Source organism: Arabidopsis thaliana, chromosome 4 (genome assembly GCF_000001735.4).
Source record: "Arabidopsis thaliana chromosome 4, partial sequence".
In the NCBI taxonomy this organism is placed as follows: domain Eukaryota; kingdom Viridiplantae; phylum Streptophyta; class Magnoliopsida; order Brassicales; family Brassicaceae; genus Arabidopsis; species Arabidopsis thaliana.
In genome coordinates, this window is record NC_003075.7 from 3881551 (window position 1) to 3893585 (window position 12035).

Below are 12035 nucleotides of genomic sequence, written 5' to 3' on the forward strand. Positions count from 1 at the left end.
ACGAGAGGCCAAGATGAGAGACAACGAGGATGTCTCGATTCGCCAAATTTGATGACCGGCGAGAAAATGTTTGGCGTAGAAGGAGGAGAGTCACCGGAGGAGGATGATACACTCTCAGTGCCATTGGCTTTCATGTGGAAGGGCACGAGAGCTGGCAGAGTCGCAAGGAAGTATGAGCAGAAGAAGAATACTCTAAGTGGCTGAGAGACTCTAATTGGAGAAGAGGGTTCGAAGTAGAATATGTAATGCGTTGTCGTTTCTTATGTGTCGTGAACTAAACCTATGTATTTAAAGGGACAGTCCATCTTAGGGTTTCCTTATGCAATTATCAATCAATAACAATTATCAACTCTCTTTCCCTTCTTAACTCTTCTTTCCTCATCTAAATCTGATCTAAGTCTCAAATCGATAGTCGGGGACTATCATTGGTATCAGAGCCATGGCTCAAAGAAACAACCCGAACAATCCAAGCCTAGCTTCACCTGAGAAGACGCTAATGGTGGAGGCGAGGTTGGAGAAGACGCTAATGGTGGAGGCGAGGTTAGAGAAGACTGAAGCCGTGTCGAGTGACTTGCAGAAGATGATGATGCAGTTGATGGCTAACCAGGAGAAGATAAATCAGTGGTTAGATCAACTTTGTCTGACGAATCAAAGTGGGGGAAGTCGCGACAATGTGCTGACGGTGGAGGAGACACCTGGGTTTACGATGCCGGCGGAGAGAGAGAGGCGTGACGCGCTCTTACCTCTCCCAAAGCTTGCTATACCGTAAAACTCGGTGGAGGCCACGATTCAGACCACGAGGACGGAACCTAGGGGTGAGCCGCAGACCTCTAAGGTGGAATCGCCTGGTAAGCTCATGGATCTGCCAGCTTATGACTGTCAGACCCCGGAGGACTGGATCTTTAGGATGGAGAAGTGTTTTAGGGTTAACCAGACACCTGAAGAAGAGAAGCAGGAACAAGCCCTAGCTTGTATGGTCGGAGGTGCAGTGCGATGGGTAAGAAATGTTCAGTTGAGGGACATACTAAGAGACTGGCTAGATTTCAAAACCAAGCTGAGAAAGAGGTATGGAGCAACGCCTAGAGGTAACATGATTTGGCAGATGCTTAAGCTGAGACAAGAAGGGACTATAGCTGAGTATAGAGATCACTTTGAGGAAATGTCAGCTGAGGTTCCTCATGTGACTTTGAGGAAATGTCAGCAGTGTTTCTGAATGGAATGAAAAAGAGTTTACAGGATCAGGTGATGAGAAAGAGACCTATGGGGATGGATGAGATTGTGGATATTGCGAAGGTGATAGAAGAGCTGGAGGCTGAGAAACCCTATGTACCGAAACCGTTTGCAAGAACCACTTCGGCACCGGTGTTGGCTATTCAGAACAGAAGTTTTGGGCAAAACTCGAGGGCCAATCAAGAGTACAGCCCAACCAGGAGATCATTTAAGGTAAACTGGAGCAGTTTCACGAATACAGAGCCTCGTAAAGGAGTCCTTAACCCATGTAGGCATTATAGAGAAAGTTTTTTCATGGGGCATAGATGCAAGGGAAATCAGAGGTTTAAGTGTCTGGAGTTGGAGGAAGGCAATGGTAATGAGGAGATGGAGGAACAAAATGACGAAGAGGAAGGTAACGAACAAGGAGAGGTAGTGGAGGTTCAGGGAATGCAAAGGCTGTCTCTAAGGTCCATGACTGGATTCGATGGGAAGTCAGTGCGTATGAAAGCAAGAATATGAAAAGTGGAGTTCATTGTGTTAATAGATTCAGGAGCCACCACTAGCTTCATCAGCCCAACTCTAGCTAAGAAGTGTGGACTGCCTGTGATTGACACTAAAACTTTTGGGGTTTACGTGGGAGATGGACGAGTTAAAACGGGACAGGGAAGATGTCAGAACATTGTGGTCTTAGTGCAAGGTGTGGAGATTGTGGAAGAGTATTTGGTGTTTGACTTGGGTACAACTGATCTGGTTTTGGGGGTACACATGGTTAGAGAATCTGGGGGATACCAAGATTAATTGGAAGAAGAAGGCGCTGAGTTTCAAGGTTCACAATGAGTGGGTGACATTGGTGGGAGACCTTAGTTTGCAGAAGACACCAATGACCTTGAAATCATTGGAGAAGAATATGATGGATGTAGAGATGATTTGTTTGATGGAATTGAGCACCTTGTTTGAAGGAACTGAACCACCACCGGAGGAGTCAAATGATGAAGAGCCGAAAGGTGTTCTTAAACAGTACTCTGATGTCTTCCAGATGCCTAAAGGGTTACCCCCAACAAGAAACAGAGTTCACTCCATAAACCTGAAGGGATCGCCACTAATCAATGTGAGGCCTTACAGGTATTCTTACACATAGAAAAACGAGACTGAGAAGTTGATGGGAGAGATGACAGAAGCGGGAATCATAAGGCCGAGTGTGAGTCCGTTTTCTAGTCCAGTGCTGCTGGTTAAGAAGAAAGATGGATGATGGCGTTTCTGTGTAGACTATCGAGCTCTAAATAAGGCAACAATCCTTGACAGATATCCAATTCCTATTATTGAAGAGTTGTTGGACGAGCTGAAAGGAGCAGTAGTGTTTTCCAAACTGGATTTAAAATCAGGATATCATCAGATCAGAGTAAAAGCATCTGATGTGGAGAAAACAGCTTTCAAGACTCATGATGGCCATTACGAGTTTCTGATTATGCCATTTGGGCTGACGAATGCACCATCGACTTTCCAAAGTATCATGAATGATGTTTTCAGGCCCTATTTGCGTAAGTTCGTCTTGGTATTTTTTGACGATATTCTAGTGTACAGTCCTAGCTTGGAGGAACACAAAAAACATTTGGAGATAGTGCTAGAAGTCTTGAGGCAGTAGAGATTTTAAGCAAATGAGAAGAAGTGCAGTTTCGGATGTCAGAAAGTGGCTTACTTGGGGCATGTGATCTCTGACGAAGGTGTGTCAGCAGACCCACAGAAGGTGGCTGCAATGGTCAAATGGCCTGAACCTAAAAACGTGATGGAGTTGAGAGGTTTTTTGGGATTAACTGGATACTACAGGCGATTTGTGAAGGATTATGGTAAGATACCAAGACCACTCACTGACTTGTTGAAGAAGAAGGGGTTTGTGTGGTCTGAAAAAGCTACTGAAGCTTTCCAGGCATTGAAAGAGGCGGTGACTCAGCTAGCGGTGCTCATGCTGCCAGACTTCCGACAACCATTCACCATTGAAACTGATGTGTCAGGCGCAGAAATAGGGGCCGTGTTATCTCAAGGCAAGAGACCCATCGCCTACATCAGCCAAGGATTCTCTGAGAAGGGTAAAGCTAAGTCAGTTTATGAGAGAGAATTGTTGGCAATTGTGTTTGCGGTGACCAAATGGAAACATCACTTTGCGGGTCAGAAGGTGATCATCAAAACTGACCAAAAGAGTTTGAAACACTTGTTGGACCAAAGAGCTATTTCGGGAGATCAACACAAGTGGGCATATAAGCTGCTGGGGCTGGACTACAATATTTGGTACAAACCAGGGGTTGAGAACAAGGTGGCTGATGCATTGTCTAGGATGCTGGGGGAGCAGGTTTGTATGTTACAGATGACTGCACCCAAGTGTGTTTATTTGGTTGAGTTAGCTGAGCAAGTGGAACAGGACCCATTGTATAAGAAAATTATACAGAGGTACAAGGCTGGGATTCTGACTGACACCGGGTATGAGATGAGAGACGGACGGTTCTATATGGAAGGCAGACTCGTGATACTTGCAGCATCGAAAATTACCCGAGAGTTAATGGAACAGTTTCATAGCAGTCTTGTGGGAGGGCATGAAGGTGTTCTTAAGACATTCAAGAGGATGTCAAGGGAAGTATATTGGAAAGGAATGAAGAAGGATATCACAAAGTTCATTAAGGAATGTCAAGTGTGTCAAACCAACAAATACTCCACACTGTCTCCTGCCGGCTTGTTGTCTCCTTAAAACCAACAGATGCTTGGTGCAGGATAAGCCAAAGAACTGGGTGAAGTTGTTACCTTGGGCTGAATATTGGTACAACACGTCCTACCATTCTGCAATCAAGATGACCCCTTTTCAAGCTGTGTATGGACGTGAGGTACCAAGACTTTTGAGATATAAGGATGTGCCGTCCACTAACGCTAAGGTAGAGAAGATGACTGTGGACAGAGATGAGTTGCTGAAAGAGTTGAGGGTGAATCTTGAGGTAGCCCAGAAGAGGATGGAAGCTCAGGCTAACAAGCATCGCAGAGAGGTCGAATATGTGGTTGGAGAGATGGTGTACTTGAAGCTTAAACCTTACAGGCAGGCTTCGGTGGCAAAGAGAAGGAATTAGAAGCTAACTCCTCGCTACTTTGGACCATATGAGATCATTCAGAAGGTGGGAAAGGTAGCCTACAAACTCAAGCTACCCACTCACAGTTTGATCCATCCAGTGTTTCATGTGTCATTGTTGAAGAAGGTAGTGAGAACTGGAGAATCAATCATTGATCTGCCAGCGATTGTGACTCCGAAAAATGTCTGGGACACTAAGCCAGAGAAGGTTAAAGCTGTTCGTCGAGTATCTCCTGACAGCGAGGTGGAAGTGTTGATAGGCTGGGAAGGGCTGCCAGCATCAGAGGATACTTGGGAACCGGCAACACCATTTTCAGCTCAGTAACCCAATTTCCACCTTGAGGACAAGGTGAGTTCTTTAGGGTGGGGGTGGGGGGGGGGTAATGATACACTCGTAGTGCCATTGGCTTTCATGAGGAAGGGCACGAGAGCTGGCAAAGTCGCAAGGAAGTATGAGTAGAAGAAGAATACTCTAAGTGGCTAAGAGACTCTAATTGGAAAAGAGGGTTCAAAGTAGAATATGTAATGCGTTGTCGTTTCTTATGTGTCGTGATATATGAATAGGAGGATCTGTGTAATACTGGTAATTTCGGGGAATACTTCTATTTTTGTTTCTTTCTATACTCTGAGAAATACAGAGTAATACTATGACATTACTATTTACAATTGAGTGATATATGAATGAATGTTTGTTTCTTTTAGGATATGGAGGAAGCGATGGCAATGCAGCCACTTGCTATGTACTTCCTAGCGTCGGAGTATACCAAGAAGATGAAGTTAGCAACGAGGTGTTATATCTCGAAAGTGTTGAAGACCTTCGCTGACTTGAAACATGCCCTAACGGATTTTGAGAAGAATTACTTTAAGGAGCATCCGAGTTTCAAGCACATCTACCACCTGCCATCCGGATATATCCACAAGTTAATGGGGATGTGGATGCTTTTTCTTCGAACGACATCTATTGAGAAGAAGAAGGAGGTTTGGTTCGTTGTTAATGGAGTTCCCATCCGCTATGGTATTAGGGAGCATGCTTTGATCTCTGGTTTTAACTGCAAGACCTATCCAGCTAATTATCAGAGTGCCGGTAGTTTGAACTTCGCCAACAGGTACTTCAAAACCGGGGTAATTAGACGTGAAGACGTGAGAACGAAGCTAATAGAGATGGAACCGGCTAGATCTAAGGATAAGTTGTGGATGGCGGTCCTCTAGTTTTTAACAAGCATCATTGCCGTGCCTACTAAGACCTGAGAAAGGGCTAGTCCAGTTGATGAGGACTGCAAGTGATCTTACGTTTTGTAAGACATTTCCATGGGGGAGATATTCTTTTGAGTACATGTTAAAATCGATCTCACACACGTTGGATCATTTTAACGGTATCGTCCCGAACACTCAGTCACCATGGCCTATTCCCGGATTCTGTGTGCCGCTTGAGGTAAGTCACATGTTTTATCACTGTTACATTTTCGTAATTGAAGCTAACAATTAAATTTAAATGTGTTTTGTGTAGTTTTTAGCATTTGAGGTCATTCCATCACTTAGGGAAAGATTCATAGAAGAAAAAGAGGGTGCACATGCTAGTTGTCCAAGGATGTGCAAAGTGAATTTCAAGAGGATCGAGATGAAAAGGTTTACCCTTGAGCAAATCAACCATGTACTGGGAACAACTGAGGTTAGTATCTCCTATTATTCCTAGAGGAAATATGATTTTATTTATTTCTAATATTCATTGTCTAGTATTTCCATAGGTCATTGAGAGTATAATTAGAGAGAAGGCTGAAGAAGTACCTCTTTTGGCTAAAATCATGGGAGTAGAGGATGAAGTTGATAAGCACGATGTTGTAGTTGATAGTTGGATGAGGTGTCTTGGTCAAGGGCGTGAAATTAGATTTGAAGAGGTGTACAACGAAGATGTATAGGCACGAATGGAAGCCCCAAATGAAGAGGAAGTTCCCACAACTGTTGCACCGGGAGACCCGACGTTAGTTGATGTAATGGAGAAGCTTCATGCCATCAATGACAAGATGAATGAAGCTTTGTTGACGCTTATGGAAATGGAGGAAAAACAAGCAACGTTCGAAGCATTTATCGATGAGATGAAAGCCAAGGTAAATCTGGATATACTGTACCATAGTTGGTAATATCGCGTAATACCAAGGTTTAACTAAATTAACAATGCAGATGTCTCAGAACCCACCAGATGAGGAAGTTGCAACAACCAAGGACAAGCCGACTGCTCCTGTTGTGCCCAAACGAGTAACCCGTTCAACCCGTGCAAACTCTAATAACGTGTGAAAACTATTCGTGTAACTTCTCCGGATTTATATTTTGATTTCTTGTACTTTGACTTTGTTTTCAGATTTCGCAAGTACTCGTAAAACTATGTTTGGATTTAATTAATGTATTAGGATGTTTTATGATATTGATTTTTACTAAAATACGGGAAATACCTCGTTCTACTACTACTAAGATATTGAATTTTACTGAAATACGGGAAATACCTCGTGCTACTACGACGAAGAGATATACTGGATATACAACAGGCTACTACGACTAAGAGATATACTGGAAATACAAGATGCTACTACAACTAAGAGATATACTGGAAATATCAAACAGAACAACCATAGTATTACCAATCAAAGAGAAGTCTTACAATCGAAGGGAAAGTCTTACAAAACATACGGAAAGTCTTACAAAGCATAGGAAAAGTCTTACAAGCAAATTAACAATAAGATTAAGGAACAATAGGATAACACATTACTTCTTTGGAACCAAAGGATTACGGAATACCACTTTGCTCACGTTCACAATCTCTGCACGGTGGACTTTCAACTCTTTTTGCATTTCTTCTATGAGATACTCATGACTTAGAACTTTCTTCCGATTGTAATCAACACTCTCCCTTAAGCTACTCACCTCTTCTTCCATAGCTTTATCCCAAAGTTTACGGATGTGCATCAAATCATTTCTATCATCCTACAAAGTACGAAATATTTATCAAATATAGATCTAGATCTACCAAAACTAGAAAAACTTGTGCAGTATTACTTGTTCTAGGCAGTATTACCAAAACGGGAAATACATTGAAATACCAAATAGATCTAGATCTAGATCTATAAAAACTATAAAAACTTATGCTCTACATCAACATAACTTAAACCTCTCGCATTGATAGTATCTCTTTTCATCCTTTCGAGTGTCGACAATGCTACCACCACATGGACAAAACTTAGGAATCTCTTCCATCATCGCAGCCATTTCTATTTGCTCAATGGCTCTCTTCGCCGCTTTCAAATCATCGTAGTAGGGGTCTCTCTCACACTCTCTATCCATGGTAGAAAGATGAAAGAAAGATGAGAGATGTGAGAGAATTCTAGAAGAGAGAGATGAGAGATGTGGGAGAAGAGAGATGAGAGATGAAAGAAAAGAGGAAAGAAGATGAAAGATGTAAGAAGAGATCGAAAAAGAAAGATGAAAAAGATTGAAATTTTTGGTTTTGGAGGGAATCTCAATATTTGTTAGGCGCCAAATTTTGGGGAAAAACCAAAAATATTTAATTCCCCACGTGTGCGCCGTTTTTTTGGAGATTTTTGACATGTGCGCAGTCTTTTTATAGCATAGTATTTCTCAAGGTTTTGGTAGTGTCAATTTCTCAAATAGTATTACTTTCCATGTTTTTCATGTTTAGTAGTATTTCCTATATTTAAAATTTGTTTATTTAGTAGTACAGTGGATTGAACTTTAAAAATATAGATGTTTAAATGTTTTGTGCAATTATAAATTAAATATATGTAGCAATATGAATTTTTCATTTTAAGATGGTGATAATATTAAAAGTGAGCTTAAAAGTATAAGGGATATGTTGTATTGAGTCTACTAAAGATAAGTTAAAACGATTTAATATTAAAATTTCTAATTTAACTAAGTATAAATGATTAATAATACATTTTTATCTGTTAATAACCCATTGTATTCATTTTCGTTGAGTTTTGAGGTAAAAAAATTCGAACTTTATAATACCAACCTAGTATTACCAGTAGTACTAATATGACTCAAAATTCGACAGAAACAGACATGAGATTATTTGTTATAATACCAATTTAGTATTACCAGTAGTACTAATATGACCAAAAATTCGACAGAAACAGACATGATATTACTTGTTATAACCAGTATTACAAAAAAACAATAGAAACAGACATAGTATTACAGAAGGGGAGATACAATATTGCATAGTATGTTCATACTATCAAAACAACAAATCACTGCAGAAACAATGTAAAATACTCAGGTAGGCGTATTCCCAAATAATAACCATTGACACGATTGCCTTGGACGCCTTTTGTTTTGCGTCCTTTGTCGTTTTGGCCGCTTTTCCCCGGTTGATGAAAACCTTAGCATTTTTTTCCTTCCTTTCTTCAGTTTTTTAGACAGCGGAACTATCTTCAACGCCTTTACTTCATTTGGTACTTCCCACTGCGACCTATCCGGAACAAAATAAATAGTCCTATAATAGGTCAATGCCCACAACTCCGCCCAATAATATTTTGTAACAAAATCATGTAACTCCAAACCTTTTCTCCGATCTTCATCATCCATAATGTTAATGAAAGCGGCTAATGCATGAATACAAGGATATTTTTGGATATCGAACACCTTGCAACTGCAAGTTTTCAAAATCAAGCTCACCTTATAATCTATTCTTTTGTCGCATGTGACTACATATTCACGCTCGAATGAGTTTAGCTCCAGCACTTTCAGCTTCTCGGCAAAAACCCACAAATCATCAAATAATTTTCCACCAAAGGCACCATCTTATTTTCTAAGGATCCAGACGCGGCTTCCATCCGATGTTCATTAAACCAAACGGAGATTTTTTTTATGATGGCATCAAGCATTGGTATTAACGAGTATTGCCTTGCGTTGCGAAACACATTGTTCAAAGATTCAACACAATTGCTTGTGTCTAAGTTGTATCTTTCTCCGGAGAAACAACACATTACCCATTTTTCTTCCACGGTTGTACCCTCCAAATACTTGGTCGCCATAGGATATCTCAACTTAAACCCATCATACGCTTGGTTGAAGTCCGCCACGACGTAGACCCGACTTAACTCCTGAAACTTCCATGCAAGTACGTCTCTGTTGGTGTGAGTAGCATGACCTTTCACATTTTGGGACGAATGCCAAATACAATATCCGTGATGAGCCGCGGTATACATGTTCCGTATGGCCTTTATGAGGCTTACATTTCTGTCCGTCATGAAGACCAATTCTGAAGTATCGGGTACAACCGTTTTTAGCTTCTCGAAAAACCAATCCCAACTAGAATCATTCTCACCGTCGAGTAGGGCAAACGCTATGATGTAATGGTGACGGTTATGAGTCTTGAGCCGAGGCAAACACTAGCACCCCGCCATATCCGTTCTTCAAATGTGTTGCATCTACAATTAAAACTTTCCTCATCACTCTAAAGCCTTCAATACTAGCTCCCAAAGCTATGAATACGTACTGATATTTATCATTCTCATCCAATTTTAGATAAGTAACTGTACCAGCATTTACCTTCTTCAACATGTACAAATAACAATTGATATCCTTGTAGCTTTCTTCCGGGCTACCTTTTAAATCATAAATCGCATGATATTTCTCCCTTAGCGCTGTCAAGTATGATACTTTCACACCTAATTTTGTCTGAACTAGCTCCATGATAATCCTTGGAACCAGAGTTTCCAACTGTCCCGGAAAATGATCATGAAGGAGAGCTGCGACTAATTGTGGGTTGCCTTTCTTTTTCCTGAGCCTACTACTACCTTTACTTAGTCGAGTGCAACTATGCATCTTATTGTACCTTCTAATCGAGAATATATCAATATTACTGATATTGGACGCTCGTAAACGCCAAGAACAACTTTCTTTGGAACACTTTAGGACATAGCGCTCCTTATCCGACTTCTTAATCACATAACCTAAACTGTTAGCAAATACAGCTCCATCCACCACCTCGTGCAATGCCACCTTGTTTGGAAATTCTTGACGTAAGGTCAACCCAATTCCGTCTTCTCATTCTTTTTTAAACATACCAGGTTCTACAGCAGGTGGCGACTCAACATACTGTTCCCCCCTATCAGAATTATCTATAGACTCATCATAGTGTGTTTCATCTTCTTGAGTCACGTGATCCTCCTCCACTATTGCCTCAAGTTGTTGTTGAGTTCCTTGTTCCTCTTCTCATAAGACGATGAGTGCACCATCATCCACTCTCATTTCATCCTCCTCTGAATTCAACTCCGTATAGTTCTTACCAACAGAACTTTTACCAACTCTAGACAATTGCTCGGGCAATATTTTGGGCAATTGCTCGGGCGGTTTAGAGATCTCCTCCAGAACCAAAACACTTCTCCGGTTATTTTTTGCGGATGTTAAATAAACAAAGACATCCTCATCATCACAAACGTTCATCTCTTTCTCTACTCCGAACAACCGTGGATTGTACCTCATATGCAATTTAACCTTATTTGCATCTAATCCAAGCTTCGTCATTATCCTATCTTCTAACAATGAGAGAGTTATCTTCTCTCCTAATGTCTTCATCATCACATTATACATGCAACCTTCGAATTTAAAATATATGATCACGTTCTCTTTCATTGTAACCTGCCAAAACAATACACATACTCAGTCAATATAACTAGTATTACCGATTCTACTACATTTTAAGTAATACTAGTACTCATTTCGAAATACTATGTGTTAGTAATACTATTACATATATGAAATACTACGTTCTAAGTAATACTGGTGCTATTAAAACATACCATCTACATAAAAATCAATTGTTTCGTTAAAACTGTAACTAGTTCGACCAGTATTATTTTCACGACAAGAACAACGTTTGGTTTCGAGTTCAATTCATTACGAATCAACATTCAAAATCAATTTCTGACCCAATTATAGGCCAAATCGACCCTAAAACTATATTTAAACTACTAATGTAGGTACTAAAACACAATAACCCAAATCTAATTGGATTGAATTTCAAAATCCTCAAAATCCTCAAAATCCTAATTCAAAGCTTTTGAAGCTCTCTCCAACTCGATGCACATACCTGGACTTAGTAGATTGATGCAGCTTGCAGGAGAAGAAAAACGGCAACCAATGCGGCTCGCCGGAGCTCGCCGGAGGAAGAAGCCCGAAGAAGAAGTCGAAGCTTGAGCTCGAGCTCTTTTTTTTTCTTTTTCAGTTTTTGTGTTTTTTCTTAAAAATGTTTATTCATTATTCATTCAAAAAACATTACAGAGGTAATTTCGTCTTCACACATTTCATTAAATCAAAAGGGATATGAAGACTCCAAAGAGATTTTACAGGTTTGTTAATCAACAAAGGAGACACAAGAGATGATCATTATATCAAAAACGGATGACTCTCAAAAGTCATAATGCATCACTTTTATAATAGGTTCACGTAAACTAATGCATATAAAGTCAATGGGCCAAGCCCAATCCATGCAACGTGACTTCCTCTACGAGAATAAACAACATATTCGTATTAGTGCACATATGTATATCTCATATACATATATAACATTATTTATTTAAGTGCTCAAATACAAATATAAGTATATCTATATATCATATATATATATATATATTATACTTTTACTTTAATTTATATATCATATATATAAAATAAATCTTTTAACCCAATATTAGTTTAA

General features: G+C 40.2%; 3 pseudogenes across 3 annotated transcripts; 1 reads left to right on the top strand and 2 right to left on the bottom strand.

Moving 5' to 3' along the window:
* Window positions 1-439: 439 nt before the first annotated feature.
* AT4G06670 lies at window positions 440-7060 on the top strand (annotated as a pseudogene; the record flags this gene model as incomplete). Its single annotated transcript has 1 exon — window positions 440-7060.
* A 15-nt stretch (window positions 7061-7075) lies between these two features.
* AT4G06672 lies at window positions 7076-7651 on the bottom strand (annotated as a pseudogene; the record flags this gene model as incomplete). The annotated part of the gene is made up of 2 exons: window positions 7076-7294; window positions 7472-7651.
* A 982-nt stretch (window positions 7652-8633) lies between these two features.
* AT4G06674 lies at window positions 8634-11000 on the bottom strand (annotated as a pseudogene; the record flags this gene model as incomplete). Its single annotated transcript has 1 exon — window positions 8634-11000.
* Window positions 11001-12035: the final 1035 nt, after the last annotated feature.